At 42.5% G+C, this 20,396-nt stretch overlaps 1 protein-coding gene across 7 annotated transcripts in view; it reads left to right on the top strand.

Moving 5' to 3' along the window:
* Window positions 1-658: 658 nt before the first annotated feature.
* sulf2a (sulfatase 2a) overlaps window positions 659-20,396 on the top strand; it is a 45,325-nt gene continuing 25,587 nt past the window's right edge. For 2 of the 7 annotated variants that reach the window (XM_067588187.1, XM_067588184.1), the window contains exons 1-3: window positions 1,240-1,712; window positions 1,846-1,905; window positions 2,672-2,749. The gene's annotated coding sequence lies outside the window, so the exon portion shown is untranslated. Of the gene's footprint in view, window positions 797-1,239; window positions 1,713-1,845; window positions 1,906-2,671; window positions 2,750-12,314; window positions 12,712-20,396 lie in introns of those variants that run through there. The other 5 variants (XM_067588185.1, XM_067588188.1, XM_067588182.1 and 2 more) reach the window with 3 other exon arrangements.

The raw sequence follows: 20,396 nt of genomic DNA on the forward strand, positions 1-20,396 counted from the left end.
AATACATTCACACGTTTTTCCCTGTCCTACCAGCTGAAACTAAACCAGAGCCAGTCTCATCCTGCCTGCTTGGACCTGCTACTTGTGAGAATAATATGAACTGGTGGCGCCCTCTTGTGCGTCAAAGGGGTTAATGTGAAAATGACCTGAGAATTCTACCAGACTTCCTACATATTTAAACTAATCTGGACTAATTTGGTGACCACTGTAGCCTATAAAACCAGTTAAATACAAACCTGTTTTTAATGGCATCAATTTTAAATGTCGTAGTAGGAAAAGTGCAACTGATAACATTGATTATAGTGATAGCTCAAGTGACCAAATATTGTGCATATTTGTCTTTGTCTCAAATGGTTAGTCATACAACACCTAAATGTTATGGAGTCATCATGTTATTACTTGTGCTTTTCCCGCTATGACAAAAATAAAAACATCTACATGGAAAAGACTTTATGTTGAATCACTGGTCGAAGCACACCCCGTGACCGAATAACAATTTAAATATCATTACGCTTACTCACTAAACATTAGCTTATGTCTGCTCAGTGACCTCACTTTTTTGAAACTAAATGTATACCTTTTCCCAAAAAGAAAAACAGTTTTTTTGGAGGGGGGGGGGGGGGGGGGGGGGGGGGTATTTTTTAAACTCGAACCCTATTTTCCTATCATTTGTGTCCAACTGGCTAATGAGGACAACGATTTTTGAAATTGGTCCAGTATTGAACGAGAGCGCTGCAGCCAACAGCCGCGAAACGGGCTGCAACGTAATCTGACGGGACCATAACTCCCTGTCAATGTATGTCCACTTAAAGTGCTTGTTTTTACCACTGACAGGCTCAGATTGTTATTATAAGTGTCTGACAACATTATAGAAAGGACTATACAGAGAATTCTTTGTCTTTACCTATTGTCTGTTTGTTATTGTGTCTAACCAAGTCTCTCTCAAGGGGAAGTCTCGTTCTGAAATTTCGCGCACGCATAATTGGATTGAATTAGTGCTTCTTCCATTTTATATTGTAACTAACATAACAAGGAACACATGAAAAGAAGTCAACAGAGCAAAGTGGCTGTAGCAAACTGAACAACATGTTTCTACATTTTTGAGAGGCACAATATAGGTATAGAATTGTGAAAAAGAAACATATAAAACTAAATTTCACCAAAGTGAAGCAGGACTGTACAACGAGTCAAGTTGACTGAAATCCCGAGGAGCAGCAGGTAGCAGTAATGCACCTGGATAGCATTTACAAAGAAGAAGAGGGAAGTAGGAGACGTTTTTGAATAGAATTTCCATAAAAATATTAATATATAATAGAAGAAGCACTAAAGCACTTCAAACAGTAATTTATTAATGGTCCCTGAGTGAAACCCTGTGGTTTAGAGCGAGCTCTGAGGTCAGCTAACCAACCTCTGACTGCCATCACTGAAGAGGCCGCTGCATCCGCAGTGAACGTCCCCCAGAGGGGCTCTGCAGAGCCGGAGCTAGAGAGGACTGTTGGCTCCACATACACCTCACACACATCTCCTCCTGTCTCTCTCCATATTACTCTGTTAGCTGCTACGACCCATAAACAGTGAAGTGCAGTTTTATATGACCGGTGTGGCGAGCTACTCATCCAAAGTCCCATTTTATTGGATGAACTTTTGTAAAAGCCTGTGAGTGAGTCATCCAACATTTGTTTTACAGGAAGAGAAAAGACAAGGATTTTGATGTAAGTATACTCTGATACTGATTTTTGACATATATTTGGCATATAACAAGAGATAAATGAACTAATAACACAGGGACACAGGATTAAAACTGGAAAAACGTATTTTTCTTTTCATTTCACTTTGGTATATCAGTAGAGGGCGCTGTGGAACAACATCAGGCCGAGGAGAAGATGGATGAAGCACAAACAGCAGGTAAAATGTAAACAGGTGTAAAGGTCTACATTTGTCTCATTTAAACGCTTAATACGTGAAACTAAACTAAAACTAAAAACTTTCCATAAGGACAAAGGAAGCTAATAATTATCACCTGTAAAAACAAGCTTATTCATCTAAAATAACCTATGTATCCATAATAGGTTGGTACTAGTTTCTCGATGAATGTCTTTTTAAAAGTTAAGTCAAATGAAAAGTAAAGTACCCTGAGGCACTGTTTCAATTTTTTAACTTGTGACTTAAATTTACTCTGGGGTTTACAAGGTTAACAAACATTGTGAATTCAGTTTTTGCGGTTGCAGAGTTGTCTTGCATGCAGAGGAACAGTTACATCAGACTGTAAGTCTGTGAATTTGATATTAATAGACTGTGAGCGATGTTTGGTGATTCAATAGACCGAATGAATTATAGATGAATATGTCCTGGAAAATATTACTCTAATCTCTATACAAAACATTAGAGACCTCGAGAGCTGTTTTAGCCTGAGCTTCCTCCAGTCTGCCTCAAGACACCCAGCCAAGGAGAGAGACGGGCTGGTGTCTGTCATAAAATACTCCCACTGTTTCTGTGATCTTCTCTTGCACTTTCTCTCACATACACACACACACATGCACACACACACACAGGTCAGTGGCATGGCTCGGCCAGTTGTTTGGTGTATTTGGGACATCCGTGTCTCAGAGCGGCTGTCACAGTAAGGTCATTCACTCACAGAATTACAAATACTCTCTTATCCTTTTTATAGATTTTTATAGCAGCTCTGCCTAACAGAGGCCTCAACCAGAGAGAGGCTGAGCTGAGCTGCTGAAGTCATGCACACAAGGTAGGAGAGATTACTGATTATGGAAATATATAGAATCATTTCCAAAATTTTACTCAAAAAGACAAATTACAGAAGTATCAGTAGTAAGATGTAACAGTAATCATTATGAGGAATGGCCCTTTTCAGATTGTTAAAATCTAAACAGCAGTTTAAAGGATAAAGTTGGCAGTTTTCTATATTTTTCTTGTTGTCAACAAATCTCGTGCAGAGCCAAACCAACAATGAATTGATCTACTTAAAAGTATTGTGTGTGTATCCAAAGCCTGATATTCCTCTGTGCCCCAGACCTCTGTTGTTGTCCAAAAAGTGGTAAAAACATGTCAATGAGCCACACAGCTGCACTGGGTGATATGTTCCTTCACCACAAAGATTACGGTTACAGTAGCTTGTTTAGAAATGGCTCCAAAGAGTAATAACAGCAATTATGTTTTCAGTCTCAGGAGAGAGGTTCCTTGTACGGCAGATGCTGCTGCGCATGTGTGGGAACGGGGTTTTGTTTACAGAGCTTTGCTGGTTTGCTCTGCTACATAACACAACCTCTTGACTTTTAACTGAAGTTCTTTGAGACATTTGTAAGGTAGCACAAATTTAAGAGGTTGTGATATATAGCACAACAAGCTAGCGAAGCTCTGTAGAGAGAACCGTGTTCCTGCATAATGGTGTCTGCCGTACAAGGAACCTCTCTCCTGAGACTGAAAACATAATCGCTGGTATTATTCTTTGGAGCCATTTCTAAGCAAACTGCTGTAACCGTAATCTTTGTGGCGAAGGAACGTGTCACCCACTGTGTGATATGACTCACTGACGTGCTTTAAATAGTTTTTGGACAACAACAGAGCTCTACAGCACAGCGGAATAAGATATATCAGGCTTTGGATACACACACAATACTTGTAAGTAGGATCAGTTCATTGTTGGTTTGGCTCTGTACACGAGATTTGTTGACAATAAGAAAAATATAGAAAACATCGCCAGCTTTATCCTTTAATGTTGTAGCTGCTCCCGGATACTTACTGAGTGTATTGTATGTTTGTATCTGCAAATTCACCTGTAACTACAACAGAGATTTTTTTTTTTTTAAAGAAATAGATTATAAGTATGAAGTAAGTGACTGCACTTATTAACTTTCCACCTTTGCTAATTACCTAAAATCTGGGATGTAACCTTTTTGAAAACTCTATGTTACTCTTTGTCTCCCACTGTAACTAATTATTAGTTAGCTCCAAGTTAAGATAGAGAGTCAAGAGACAGGTGAGAAGTCCTCTACAAATGTTTTCAAGGTATGTCAAATCTCACAGTGTAAATGTGCTTTACGCTGTATAAATCTCTATGAGTAAACTCATGGAAGTATGAGTAATGTGATTATTCCTGTACTCATTATAAGCGTACAATATGTCGTTGCAGGTAGTGCAAGTGATAATCAGATTACTCTAATCTAATTATGTGTTGCACCTCGCTCCTCAGCCTTTTCATGTGCGTTATAAATGCACCTCATCTCCACAGTCGAATTCTCTAGTGCACGCTGAGCTCGCTGTGTGTTGAACACAAGGTTGCCTCTCCTCTGCTGGTGTGCCTTTGTCTCCCTCCCAGTCTCTCCTATCCATCCATCTGTGCTCTTCCCTCCCTGACTTTGTCTCTCCTCTGAGTGTGTTCCAGCCACATTGTGGTTTGAAGTGTTTCTGCTTCTAATGAGCCAATTGTTCTTGTGTTTTGTTCCCCTCGGGGAGTGTTGTGTAGCTAACAACATTCTGCTCACAACCATTTTAAAACATATTCACTGCACCGGGGAGGGATTGAGGCCAACAAAACAATAATGCCTCGGAGCATGTACAAAATGAAAAATGTGTTAATGACAGTCGCACTAGCTAAGTGACAGCGCATTCTTTTCCTGTCAATTAGACCTCGGTTATTCAAAAGCAATTTGCAACTCCCTGCAGAGTAAAATGTGTGCCATCTCCCAGGCCTTACTCTGTGATTGTGCGAGTGATGTATTCATTCCATTTCTCCGTGTGCGTCCTAGTTTGAGACATTCAAATAATATTAAGGTTAGAGACAAGCCGCAGCGCTCTATCCACATTGTGTTCTTCCTGTGAAAACAGAGAAAAGTATCTTTTTTCAGGTGTGTGTGTTTCTTTCTGCATGCTCAAGTGTGCCCATGACCGTGAACTAGGGGTATTGATACAGCTGGCATTCAGCACCCTGATTAATTGCCATGGCATTTGGCTGTTCTCGGTAAATGTCACATCCCATGCTGAGTGCTTGTTTAATGGATGTCTGCCCATCGTAGGCCCAGCATCGGCGCTTCCTTCCTTTAGTCTCCCTCCATCTTTCTCTCCTCTTCCCTGTTCTCCTCCGCCGCTTCATTAAAAGGCTAGCTGTGCTTCATCAGCAAGAATGAGCGGACTGATCCCATGCAGCTCGGATGTCCATACTCTTGACAGTTTTGTCCAGTGTGGGCTTGCCGTACAGAGCCTCCTCTATTTCTGACAGTGCCAGTTCAAAGGGAGCTTAAGGTTATGTTCTCTCCCTTCTTCGCTTTAATCTACAGTAAATGTGTAACGATAAGAGCTGGGAAAGAGCTCTACCTTCAAGTGTGCATATCCCCTAAGACCCAATTTCAGTTTGTCTCTATATCTCTAAGAAGAACAAAAAGATATGGAGAATTAGCTTTCGTCCTCAAGTGAATTAGTTTGCTCTATCTTAATGAGGTTTGCCATGTCAGAGGGAACAGTTCAGAGCCTGCATGCTAAACAGACAGAAATTGGAATAGAGTATTAGCTCCTTAACTGCAAAAATACCTTCTCTCTCCAGCTCTAATTCCAGCACAGCCATGCAATTACCCTTATATACAATTTTATCTTGTCACTTCCAAATGGGAATAGAAGACCAAGCAGAGAAGAAATCATCTTGTGTTTTTTTTTTTTTTTTTTCTTTTTGGAAAACTAATTCCAAAATCTAATTAACTGCAGAAAAACATGTCACCAGTTTGGCTGGAAACATCGAACGTAGTTATGCAAATGGGCCCAAGGACTGTAGAATGTGATTTGACAGAATCTCATTCTGGATGGTACGAGGCCAGATAGAAAGATTACTCAGCCGCATCTGAGTGGAGGCAAACAGGAAGCGATGAGCCTGGTAATTTATTGTGTTGGTATTTCTCCTGTTTTAACTTCAGACAGCTCATTAAGGAGCGAGGTGTCACCCAGCCGGACAGAAAAGACAGACAGGAGCGTTTCTCTAATGGGTCCTCCTCTGCTCTGTCTGCATCAGCTCTTTTTTTGCCTTTTGCTTTGCGGGTTTAATCTCTGACTTCTTTAATATGAGGTGCCAAATAAGATTTTACACAATTCATCATTTTGCTCCCTCACGGGGGAGAGCGGGATACCATTTCATCCTCCCACTTGTCTTTAGTCTGCTTACAGGGCTGTTTCAGGGCGGCCATGGAGAGATGGCCAGAGGGCTGAGATAAGGAGAGGAGGTCTGTCTTACATTTTTTAGGACATGATGGAGAGACGACGTAGGCTGCTGTATTGTGACAGTTTGATTTACAGGTGTCACTCTGCTGTAGCTGGCTGGTGTTACTGTCGGCAGACATTGGTCCATATACTTACAGAGTGCTGAAACTCAGTTAACAGTTGTCTTTACTAATAGGTGTACATGTTCAAATACACACACAACGAGGACTTAACACAGACTTTCTAGCGATAACTTACTCATCTACAAACCTAAATCTGTTCCTAATCGTCAGAGCTACGCTCAAACCCAAAACTAGCCTCTGGGAAATGTTCAGGCAAGCAAAACATCCTCACTTTCAAGAGTTTTATCTGAGAAATAAGTATAAAAATGTACATACTCACACACTATGAGAACGCCCCCCCTCCATGCAGCATTGACCTTTTGTCGTGATATCAGCCTTGACACCAGGCTCTTCAGGAGCGCTCCTCACCCCTTGGCAGCTCCTGATTGCATGCCAGTGAGTGTTTGTTTGCAGACACGCAGAGCAATACAAAAAAGAGGCGAGGTCCACTTTGGTACAAACAAGTAATTAATTATTGAAGACACCAAACATGACTGCTTGCTAATCTACATAGTCGTTTAAAGCCCCCTGATTTATAATTCAGGCCCTTCTCTCACTCCACTGAGTCCTGAGATTGGAAAGCTGCTCTTGAGAGTGCTTGAAAACTTCACTGTGGGCGTGCAAGGTGTGTGTTTTCAGTGAGGGTCCTGTGTGACTGTGTGCATGCATATTTATGTGTGTTCACAAGTATGCATGTGGTGGTCCGGATTAAAATGAACAAAAAGTTGAACATGTGAATCAAGCAAGTTCACACAAATGTTCATTTAATCATATTGTGAAATTCATCACTGTTTCAGGGTAATTCAGTTCTTCTGTGTAGCCGCCCTCACAACGTTTTAAAGTGATTACAAATGTATTTGTGCTAAAAACACTGGGGTGCCTTGTTAGACAAACCCACAAGCGCTTCTTATTTAATATGTGTGGCAGATATTACACTGAGTGCTGTACATTAGGAATGCAAATAACAGCGTCAAAGGGGTTTTAGTTAATTAGCTGGAGATGAGATCCTGGCTCTAGCCCATAGCGGCTTGTGTTCCTCGGGACCACAGACCTCAACAGGGGGCCGCTCTTTGATCTCTGGATCCCACGGTCTGCTAACGGTTCCTCAACCTCTGCAATGCCTGCCGCACATGGACAGATGGGAACGGAGTGTGTGTGCAGGACTGATCCAATCTGCTCTGATTTTTTTTTTCTCACTATAACTTTCTTTACGGTTAGTTTATGAACAGGCATATTGAGCTGAATACACTTCTAAAGTTTGACCAGTTCATGTTGCTTGTCTGTAAAAGATGCTTTGATTTTTCTTCTCTTTAGTAATATAGATAAAAAACACATATGCTGGCGCTATATCAAAGGGAATACAACATTTCAATTTGGTTTCAGTTCTTTCAGCAAAGATTTGATTCATCTTAAAACGACACATTCTGCTCATGATTTGATTCAACTTGATGTGAATTTCAATGCCTCCGAACAGTGCAAAAGCTCTACAAATGTGAATTGTAAAAGGCGACTAAACTGATTCTTTCAACAATAACTAAATACATGTTAACAATAGAGAAAAGCACTATTTCAAAGGCTCACATTTATATCCAAGGACAAACAACGGCTCAGTATGTGCTAGTACGTGGGGGACGAGGCGTGAACAGAAGAAGAAATATGTCAGAGCAGGCAGACAGGTTTCAACATTAGTACTGCAGTGAAAAAATATACAGAATAAAATATACGGCAGAAATGAATCAACTTTTCAAATCAATGCAGTTGTCTCTCCAACCTTAAAGTGATGCTTGCAATGTTTTTTATAAACCCCTAATGCTCAGTGGAAGATTTATTCCTTCCAGACTTGAATACACTTCCCCCTGCTGGCTGATCATCAAACAACACGGGCTCCGTCAGCAGGACTGACAGGGTGTCCCATTTCTAATTACTATGTACTAATTCACCATGTACTAATGTTGACAACATACTGTTTTGGCAGATGGAGAACACGAGAAATCAATGTGCTGTAGTGTTTTGTACTAACAAGGAATGATACAAGCCATGTGGGACGTCAATGAAGCTGCAGTTTGGGAACAAAATTTCAAACTTGGTGTAACTAATAGGATTACTAATGGCTGTGTTTCAGTTCCATGGCGTTGATATTGTGTGTAGTAGATCACTTACATAGCTAAAAGGAGACCTTAATGGCTTGTAGCCCTCGTTATTCCTCGTTAATGTGATTAGTAACACCTGTGCCCGTCCTGCTATGACAACCAAAATGTGCGCAGTTAGAAAAGTCTTTATTTTCCTTTTTTCCAGCTGTCAGCAGCTCTTTTATTTCTGTTGTGCATTGCATCGTGGGACGACGGTATCCATCTTAATCAAATTTGACACTTAAGTAGAAATTCTGACTTTTTTAAGTATACCTTAGTCGGACATTTTTCCAGTATGAATGCACTACATACTCAAAATGTTGTTAGAATAAATATACATATGCAGCTGGGACACCATGTTGGCGGGGTTTTTTTGTTTTTCCTTAGATTTATGTCCGTCTGCACATCTGCCTGTGTTGTTATTTGTCCTTGTCATTTCCAGAGATACTTTACAAGAACGAGGAGAACTTAAACACATCGCAGACTATCTCAGGAGGGTGCTACAGGAAAATCTACACTCTGTAGTACAATTAAGGAGGACAAAGGCTCTTTTACTCTTGCTCTGTTGGAGATTTCACGTTTTGTTGCAAAGCTTTTAGTCAGAGACTTCATCCAGACGTTCCTCTGTCTGAAAAACGTCTGTGACCAAAAGCCTGGCAATTAAATTTGAAATCTGCAACGGAGGAAACTTTGCTGAAGCCTCTATTCTCTTTAATTGTGCCACTCAGAGTTGTGGGACACTCATGAATGAATTATCACATCACCTCAGGATACAGAACCAACTGCTGGAAAACGATGGTTGCTCATAACCGACTTATTAACTATTTATATTTTCAATGGTATAGTGTGATGTGACGGTGACAGAAGGGATGAAATACATAAGCGGGAGAATACATTAGACGTGACAGGATGATGTGTGGCGTGCATCATTGCCGGGTTGTAATGATGTCGGGGTATTCGGCTAATCCCTGCCTGGCATTCTGACGACCTCCTGCACCACGGGACCTCGAGCGGAGTCCAGGAGCAATGAGCACAGCTGCAGAATGTGACTGATTCAACTATTTGCATTTGTAATTAGCCAAGACTGTTGTCCTCTGGACATATGCTTCTAATGTTTGTGTGTGTTGGAGTGTTGTTTTTATCTCATATTGAAGACATATTTATTAAATATGTTTGAGCCTGTAAGAACTGAGCATGAGGATGCAGCTATGCTTACAGGTTAGACGGCCTTTTTACTATTCTACCTGCAGTAGCCGCTGTGCTATTTTCAGGAGAATTGTTCCATGGTGCCAGGACGTCTCTCATCCTTAGTTCTGTCAATCCTGTGTCCTTGAGTCCCCACATTGTCAGCTCCTGGGTTCTTCTCCACTGCTTCTCCCTTTTTATTCCTCTCTCTATCTTTGTTTCTCTCCATAATGTAGCTATGGTGATATAGAGTTGTCACAATGCACAGGACCCACTGGCACACACACACACACATACACACACACACACATATTCATCCAGGGAATCACAGAATGGATGGAGGCATGGTGCGGGGGGAACTGTGTGTGGTGGTGGAGGGAACTCAGCCTTGAACCATCTAGCCCAAACCCAGAGAATAATAGGAGGAGTGCTCTCAGAGATAGAGAGAGCTGGCGAGAAGGAGAAGACAGTGAGGGGGTCTGCCTCATTTGCACTGAGTCCTCCCCTCTTCACGCAGCCAGCTGACAGGGGATATTTTTATCAGCCTGGCACACACAGTGCAGAAAAGGAACAAATTCATTTGTAACAGCACACTCCCAGCCAAGGACAATATCTCAGCAGGATAGAACATAGCTGTCTTTCTGCACTATCAGAATAGAAATCATTCATTCTTATTTATGCACCTGCCTGCGTACTATCATGCAAAGGTGGCCTCGCCCACTTTGTGTCCAATGGAGCAGAAAACAGAAATGCTAAATGTGTTCCCCAAGGACTGAACCCTCTCTATAGACATGCAAACATTTGTATTCATTTTGTGTTAGTCTCTGTTTGTTTTGTCTTTCAATTTATCTCGACCCACTGTGGAGATTTTCCTCTGGTTCCTCCATTAAAGCCTGTGGGGTTGATATATAAGATATCAACCTGTAATGGTAGTTTACATGAGGAAACTTTACCCTTTTCATATACAGTGGTTGGACTGAGGATGCATCTGTTGATCTGTGCTAAACCCAATTAGAAGTCAGCGAGATGACACAGCTTAAGTGTGCGTGAGAGCGATCAGAGAGAGGGAGCTGGAGCATGAATAAACCATGTGCTAAAGTGGTGTCACTGGGCTGCTGTGTTGGCATGTCGGCACCGCTCAGGAAAAACATGGCCGTCTCTGGGGCATTGTCTGTAATCCAGCATATTAGAGCATCTAGATGCCTCCTTTATGTAAGCAGTCTCACAGTCTCAGACATCATCTGATATGCATACCGTGGTGGAAAATAATAATAATAATTTTCCAGTGGTATAGTTTGTTTTAAGATAATAATGAATAGTATTAGAACAGGCTAATCCATTCTTACAAAGGGCTCGTGGGTCTGATTGGCTTGAATGACAATGTTTTTTTTTTTTACCAGGATTAGTGTTGAATGCACCTGACATTGAAACAGAAAATAAAATATTCTTTATCCTCAAATGCAATGCAAATCCCTGCCTCTGAATAGTTTTTTTTGCATCTGCAAGGGACAGTCATGGCCAGGAAAAAATGCTGTTTGATTTTTTCAGAGCAGCATGGTTTCATCTCTTTGCGGTGACACAAATACCGTTGTGTGCCAAGCTGACAGATAGATGATCCATTGAAGGCATTGTAATTGAAAACACTGAGAGGGGGTGGACAATTAATCTCTCTTTCTCACCATGCTTCAAATTTCCATGGAGAAATACCTCGAAATGCAGATAATAGATAAGAGCGTTATTGATTAGATGGGGTGGGAGGAGAGGCGAGGAGGTGCAGAGGTTCTCCATCACTAATCTCTCTGGCTGTGACTGCATCTAAATAACCTGCAGAGAGGGATAAACAGGCGCATCCATCATGGGACGGCTGCTGTGGACAGTGATGGATGCCTCCACCCTCCGCCACCCTCCCCCGCACCTCTCCCTCCTGGTCAGGGGATAGGAAGTGACACGGGCACTCAGGAGAAATACCTGGCTTAAACCAAGCAGGAAAAGCTTACTTTAGCTCTGTTGTGATGGAAGGATTCAGGGCAGGTTTTGTTTGTGCGTCTGTGTGAGTTTGTTGAATTGTCCCCTGTCCTCCGTCCCCACGTCTCTTTGAGTTTGTAGGATTATCCGTCTTGATAGATCCTGTTTGTTTTGTCAAAGAGGAAATTGGTTTTGTGGATTTGTGTGAGAGAGTGTGTGTGTGTGAAGTCACCCATATATACCTTTTGTGCGCCTGTGTATAAATTGATTTGGGTGTGCGTTTTCTTTTCTATCTGCATGCCCATGCACTGTGAGCCAAATCCCCCGTGCTGCCCGGACCCAGTGAGCAGGCGTGCCCACGCCAGCTCGCCTCAGAGGTGCCAGCCTGATAGATATGGTGTGTGTGCCAGGCTGTGCCTTCCCTCCCCACCCCTGCAGCATTAAGATTGATCCCTCGTTCCCTCCCATTCCTTTCTCTCTCACTCCTCTGTGTGCCTCTGCCTTTATGAGACTGTGAATAGGTGAAGCTCACAGGCTCCAGCAGATGGCCGGAGCTGCCCTGTTTCACTGTCTCACACACACACACACACACACACACACACACACACACACACACACTACTGCTGAATGAGAGCCTAGAGAGAAAGAGAGGAAGAGGCAGAGGAAAATGTGAAAGAGTAGAGAAAGAGAAGAAACAGGAAGCAACACACGAGAAGAGAAGCTAAAACTAATAGAAACAGGGAGAGCAGGCGAGGAATAACAGAGAGAGAGGAAGATGGAAAAGCAGAGGGAGAGATAGAGCAACAGCCAGAATATGCTAAATGAGGAGAGAAAGAGAAGAGGACAGAAAGGCTGCCGAAAAAGGGAGTGAGGGCGAAATTGAATTGTAGATTGAGGGAGCCTCTCTCCTCCCTCTTTCCCTCCCTCTTTTATTTATCTCATGTGACACCACGCCTCCCTCCTTTCACTTGTCAGTGCATCTATAACAGTGAGCTGTCTGCACCGGGCTGCGTGGGGGGTGAGACGAGCTCCTCACTCTGCCAGCGCAAGAGACCGGATCTGAACGGACCGGACAAGACTGGATGGTACTAGACTGGTCAGAACAGGTGTGTGAATTTTTCTTGTGTGTGTGTGCATGTGTGTATATGTGTGTGCATTTCTTGATAGATGACAGAGGGCAGCGTGTGTATCCCTCAGTATGTGATCAGCTTGTTCCTCCACAGGACTTGCTTCCAGAGTAGCGTATGTAGAAGGTACAGTGCTGGAGCTTTGCCCTAGTTTACACTTGAATGCTCTGATCCGTTCTGTTCGCCTCTGAGATTTATGCATGGAGTCGCTAACGGCACTGCTCATCAGGGTAAGAGAGATCAGACCCCTCTTTCATCGGACACACTGGACTCTTTTCTCGGAGTAAGAATCAGAGCAGCGTGGAGAGGTGCTGCTGTTTATGTGGTGGAACAAGTTGGTAGTTTTTGGGCTAGATGCTGTTGTCATGTACAGTGTCTGCATTTGGTTTAAAAGTGTCCGTTTTTAAAGTGATGTTGATGTTTCTATATAGCTTGTACGCTGCTGTAGGACAGTTATTATATTGCTGTCGTGTTGAGAATCTGCGAGAATCCACTTTAATCAGTGAAACAAGTCAGTACAGCTCTCACAGCTCTTTGGTGTTGAATCCAATTCGTGATTGGTTGTCTTCCTGATTCACACGCCGTGGTGTTTTGAAATATGGAACATTCATTGTCTCAGCATTGCTTTGTATTTACTCAGCCAAATATAATCCTGACTGTTGCTGAATGTGTGTGTGGGGGTTTAAAATTAGAGCAAAAACAACAACTACAGCAGTGGAAAAATATCACTTTTTCCAGAGTCAGGACAGGTCCAGTTTTGGATTGTTTACCTTGTGGGGATCTTTTTTAGAAACCGAGGAGGTATCGGCCACTCAGCATTCATTCCTTTAAAGGACCAGTGAGTAAGATTTAGTGGCATCTAGTGGAACGGACTTGGCAGAAATGGAATATAATATTCATAAGTATGTTTTAATTAGTGTATAATCACCTGAAAATTAGAATCGTTGTGTTTTTGTTACCGTAGAACAATGCCTTTATATCTACATAGGGAGCCGGTCCTCTTCCACGGAGCCCGCAATGTTGCACCACCATGTTTCTACAGTAGCCCAGAACAGACAAACCAAAGACTGGCTCTAGAGAGGGCCTTTCGTGTTTTTCGTGAGTTTGCCGTAGATTCTCCTACACGACTGAGGAGAGGTGTATTAATTTGGTTGCAATCTGCAACCTCACCGCTAGATGCCACTAAATCTCACACACTGGTCGTTTAAGAGTAGCCATTACAACAGTTGCAGCTGCTGCCACTCCTATAGAAGCCTTCTCGGCTTTAGTCTACGTAGCTAGTCCCAGTGAATGTACTCACTATCAGTGTTTTGTCAATAGCTTTATGGGTCAAAAGGCTGTGTCATCAGCAAGTGGTGGTGGTTAAGAGCAGCAGAGTGGAGATGGTATTGGGGGGGGGGGGGGGGGGGGGGGGGTAAGTGCACTGACCTAGAGGCTAAAATATTTATGATAGAGCCGCGTGGTGTTGTGGCGATATGAGTGGATGGATGAATGAATGCAGGGATGGAGGGATGAAGGGATAGAAGGAAGTAAGGAAGCTTCTGAGATCTGTTCTTTAAGCATTCATTATTTATCACAACGCACTCTGCCATGGAAGCTCTAACCCCCACATCAACTGGCCTCTTTTCTCACTGAGATGCCAGTGGACTGAAGGAGGATGCTCCTGCTAAGTCTACCTGTTAGCTAGTCCCCAGGCATGTTGAGACTGCAGCTGCACGCTACACAATCTGCTCACACACACACACACAAACGCACCTGCATGCACTCAGATGCACATAACATTTTGTTCAGATTTTTGTTTACACACACTAAGCTGTAATTGCATGGTTAAACTCACTGATGTACTTATTTGCACTGCATTACATATAACTGGTGTAAATTTGTACCCATGCTCATATAACACACATACACACACATTTTGAGTTTTTATTTAGCTCCCATCTTTCTCATTGCCATTTTTCTTCTTGAGTTGTTCACTTCTTTCTGAGACACACACACAATCAGTGGGAGTGACGACCTTGAGACCTGTTGATGTTGTTTGCGGCGGCCGTGCTGTGAATACATAAGAGGCCATGTGGGACCCCCGGCGAAAATGGGGCGCTTGACATGCCGTTTGTAAAAATGGCTGGAAAATGTGCAGGAGGGCTGGCGATGCAGTTGAAGGGAGACACAGGCATGAATATGTATTGTATGCTAATGCCGCACGCCGAGGCTGTTGACTCAAGCTGTTCATGAAAGCAGAGGACATGTTCCCCCGTCGCCCCTCTTAGGAGGAAGAGCTATCGATAAACCCATTGTCAACGCAGCCACATCCCTGGCCACGGGGGCAGCGCGGTGACAGGTGGCAGATATCAGTGACAGCAGCCAAGGTGACACTGCACCATGGTCTCTGCGGGCCTGCAGGCAGCCGGGGCAGCGCCGGTGTCTGCTCATTTTACCGCCGCCTTGACCTTTTGTGGTTCAACACAGTGAGGTTATACTAGAGGGTCCTAAAGCTAATGTCTCCCATTAGCTTCATTCAGCCCTCTCAGAGCTACTTGTTCCATCTGTTCCACTTCCTGTCTTTTTACATGTTGACTTGTCTTTCGCTACACCGGTTGGTACGTTTCCATCGATCTGTTTTTATGCACATTTGTAATTTGCGCTTAAGGAAAAACAAGAAATTCGAAATGAAGCCAAAATATTCCACAAAAAAGTTTTCACACTTGGCTGATGTGGAAGATATTGAAAAAGAGAAAATGTGATAAATGCTGATGGAAATTAATGAAATCGAGTATGTCTTGATAACTGCTTCTTCTTCTGAGACTGTAGATGCTGCCATGACTCCACTCCAGCAGAAATTAAAAAACTAAAACACAAATGCCATCTTAGCAGGGAAGCAGCAATTAAATGTCATGATGTATCTGAGTTACTGCTGCACAATTAATTATGTTATTTTGTTGCATCCTCTTGAATAGATAGCCTATATCAGTTTTATCGGAATATTCCTATATTCACATACTTTACAGGTAACAGACGGAAACACGCTGATTCACTTTTTATTTAGCTGATATTTCATCTTAAAACTCTGCAGCATAACCAGTATTTCATTGCTCCTTTAGCATACATTAAAAGTAGCCTGACAGTAAGTAGCACTCACGTGTTCCCCCTCTGAGTCCCTGTTCATCAGTATGTATGAGCTGCTGTTAACAGGTTCTGCGATGAAGCGGCATCGGGAGATCAGCGTGTAAATCTCGGTGCTGCTGCTTCTCTCGTCTCTAATGATAGAAGCGGAGAGGCTCTTTGACGACGCCTCTCAGACACTCAGCAGCGTGTAGAGAGGAAAGAGTAGTCTACGGCTGATAGGAGCAAATAAGGAGACGCACATTGGTGTGTGTTTGTATGTGCATGTGATTCTGTGCTGTTTCTCTGTGTTTGTGTGTGTGCCATATCTGCTCAGAGTGCACAGTGTGTATACTTGTGATTTCCAGCGTGGACAGGCATTCGACAGCAATGTGCGAGTGCAATCAGATTTCAATCTTTTCCCTCTATATGGCTGAGCTGCTGCGGCAGAGGTGCCCCATGGGGAAATGTAATTATACCCTGCTGGCCACAGGGTACGGGCTTCACTGCCCTATCTGTCTCAGGAGAGACTGCGGCTAGTGGCTGGCCCCTTCTCACTTGCAATATCAAACAGCAGAGATATCAGTAAAGCCCCGCTATATCATCCAGTTTTGTATTAAATCCCTGCTCCAATCTCCTCCCCTAATCAGCTTTTAGATCCCGGGGTTATCAGTGGCCTTTTGCTACAGTTTTGTTACAGTTGTGAATAATTTATGACAGTATTAACTGCGGCTGCTAAGAGCAGTGATTGGGACATTTTGGAACACAGCCAAGATCTCACTCGAGTTCAAAGTAATTTTTCTCAACAGTTTTTTTGTCTCATAAGCAGAATCTCATTTACGTACTTGTAATTATTAATATTAAAATTATTTTCATCTGCATTGTATTTTTTATCATTTCCACCATCTGAGTCTCACATATTTGTTTTAAATTTTGGCAAAACTAAATGTATGCTATTCTCTAGGTCACTTAAGAGTATTTAGCCTGCTGTCCATATCTAAACCCTTCAGGGTTCTGAAAATGAAACTGTTGAATGTTATAAATACTTGGGACTCTGGCTGGATACCAGGCTCACTTTTAAAACTCATGTGGAACATATATCAAGCAAACTGAAGGTCAAAATTGGACCTCTGTAAAAAAAAAAAAAAAAAAAAAAAAGACATTGTGCAATCTATAATTCTGTCTTCACTTGATGTGGCCTGATATGGTGATATTGTATATATGCATGTTTCTCCCTCCACCACCAGGCCTCTTGACTCAATGTATCACAGTGCACTGCACTTCATAACGAGTGATACATTTCTCACTCACCACTGCATCTTATATGAAAAGGTGGGATGATCCTCCTTAACAAACAGAAGGGAGCAGCATTGTATGTTGTTTATTTATTTATAAGGCTCCACTGCGAAAACTGCATAGTTATCTCTGCTCTCTGGATCCATTTAAATACCGTACCTACAATGTCAGGTCTCAGGACATTTTAACATTACAGTCGCTGCACCTCTTCCTCATACTGAACTTGGAAAAGGTGGTTTCAAATATTATGCTGCATACAAATGGAATGAGCTCCACAAATATGAGGCTAAATTCTCTTATTTCACTTGAACATTATAAAAATTTGTACTTATGTATTTGAAATCACACTTGTAATTGCTGTTCTTAATTGTGAAAAATTTATAAGGTGTATCTTTGCGTCTGTGTATGTTTAAACTGTATATGTTTGGGTCTCTCTTGAAAAAGAGATCCTGATCTCAATGAGACCACCTGTTTAAATGAAGGATTAAATAAAAATATAGATTTGAAGAGTGATATTTATGGATCACCCTGCTGTGTATTCCTCTCGTCACGGCTGCCATTCTTTCTTTGATGGCCGTGTCTCCTCTCACTGAGGTGTGTGCTCACATTGTGTCCATTAGCAAGGCAAAACAAACAGACACACTCTGCTCTCCTGGATTTAGGCAAACAATCAATGGCAGCACTCAGATAGCAGCAGTCTAAGTGGCCCACTGATGTTAAGATTAAATGAATACAGGATGCAGTGGTGATGGGATGGCAACACCTGCCAACCTAAAACAGCTAAAGTATTATCTATTCTCAGATTCTGTTTATATAAAACATGACTGAAAATCCTCTGTTCAAGCTTTTAAAGCAAACAGTTTTATGGAGAAAAAAAATAGAAAGCTATGACAAATTTAAGACATGATTAAATTATGGAAGCAGTAATGAGGACTTGACTGTGACTACTGACTGGCAAGTTGAAAATTTAACCCTGTGAATTAGTGTCACCCATTTCATCATGTTGTACCTAGTCATGGTAACTTACTAGAAGTGCAGCCGTGCCAGAACACTTCTTGTCTTCTTCATTTCCCTGATTTGCTACACTCCAACTCTACCTTAATCTCCATTTCTGTGTTTGTCACCCTCTCTCCGTCCTTGTGTTTAGCCTGGTCACAACTTCAGCTACGCCACCCCCTGCCCCCCTCCGCACCCCCACAGCCCTCCCTCGTGCCTCTCCCTCAGGCAGCCATTGTGTTGCCTAATAAGGTTCATGGAATTACAGATCTCTGAAATTGGATTTTCTCACTCCACCAAAGCAGTGGGATTACGGGTTTAAGGCCAGGTGCATCTGGGCACAACTGACCTGTGACTGAACTGCGTTTTCTGACTGCACCCTTAAGGTGGGCAGATCAAGAGATTGACGTGCCAACAGCTCTGTGGAAAGACAGATGGGCAGATTCCTTGTATCTGTATGTGTACCTGGCAATTAAATCGATTCTGAGCCAGACAGTTTTTTGGCTCCTACGTTTAGATTTCTGTTTCTCTCATGTCAGCCACTCTCAGGCCTAGTCCACACATATAGGGGTATTTTTAAAAATAGGGTTTTTCCTCCTTTTGTTATAAAAAAAAATCCCGTCCACACAAGCACTGTGTTAAAAAAATCTCTGTCCCAAATTTTCCAAAAGGTCCGTTTTCAGTGACTTAAAACACAGTTTGAGTGCAGACGAAAGGCCAAAACAGAATAGAAAAAGCTGTATTTTAATATACCCGTGTACGTGCGGACTAGGCATCACTTTCACACCCTCCTCCTCTGTCTGTCCTCGCAACTTTTGACTGTGTTTGATCTAATTCTAATCTAATGAATCTTTTGATCTTCCTCTCCTCACACCCAGACACATTCCAGATTTTTACACCCAAAGTAGCTCAATTCATTCTAATCCTTCAAATCTGGCTGTTGGTGAAGCGGTTTGATTCCCAGTGATGTACAGAGATTTGGAGTGTCTACCCAAGCTTATGTTTAAAGAACTGTGGGATTCCTTCACTAACCTAGCGACCCCCCCCCCCTTCACCAGCTACATCATCACAAATCAGTTGCACTATTATTGTTCAGATGTAACTGAGCATTAAGTACGACTGGAGTAGAGGAGTAGCATGGAGGAGAAAGTGAGGAATGAGGTGATAAAGCACCAAAGACAGGCAGCGCAGTGAGTGCAACATAAAGATGTTGGCAGGAAGGTGGTATTCATTAGGAGTGGTCTATAGCGGCGGCTTAGTGAACTCTTAATTGGGGAAGAGACAGGTCTGGGGATGAGGGATCAATAGGGGCAGAGCCGGGGTTGCAGCCTACTGAAATCAATCAACCTCCTGCCGCCGGGGAGAATACAGCTAATCAAAGAAGAGATGGCCTGGGGCTCCCGCTTATTTACCCTCTCGGTCAAACTTCATCAGGATCAACCTGAACAGACAGACGGCTCATTCCAGCTTATCACAGTCAGAGGAGGATGAAGTCTCCCAATTGCTTTTATCTCTTAACGTGGGCATTTGATCTCATTGCTTGAAAATGCCATTACAGTTTTGGTGTAACTCTGCCAAGAACAGGAGATTATTGCAACTAATAAAACATGAGTCATTAACACAGGAACGCTTTATGGAAATATTAAATTGAACCCCTGGCGTATTTTTTACTTTGCTGCTAAAAATAATTCCTTTCTCCTCTTCTTCCTCTTCATCTTCCTCTTTGCCTGGGTAATAACCGTCTTTCTGCCCTGTCACTTTTTGATGTATCATCCTCTTATTCACATCAAGGACAAGGCCAGGTGCCGCATTTTCTCTCAGTTGCCACGCTTGTCACACTGCCTTGTCACCCGCAGCCTGTTCCAATCCCCTCCCTTCTTCCTCCCCCTCTCTGCTTATTTATATTAAATCTGTCACTCCTTTATTTTAGTGAGAGAGAAAGAAAGTAAATCACTTTTGCCGTTTGCAGCCTCCGGTGTCTGCTGAATGCTGCAACTTTATGTGGATGTCATCTTTGGCCAAATAAAATCCTGTCTAAATAAATGATGCCTCTTATGTTTTGTGTTGTTGTCACACAATTGAAAGTCCTCCTTCTGGATGTGTCCTTGGCTTCAAATGTCTGTCAGCTATGTGTTAAGCTATCTAGGAATATGCTTCACAGTGCAAAGCAAGCCTTGACAGAGATCTTAGGTTTTTTTGTTCTTGCTCCAGATGGACAGACAGACAGACAGACAGACAGACAGGCACAGGTGTCCAGCCTCACCTCTCTT

This window comes from Thunnus thynnus, chromosome 4 (assembly GCF_963924715.1).
Source record: "Thunnus thynnus chromosome 4, fThuThy2.1, whole genome shotgun sequence".
Taxonomy (NCBI): Eukaryota; Metazoa; Chordata; class Actinopteri; order Scombriformes; family Scombridae; genus Thunnus; species Thunnus thynnus.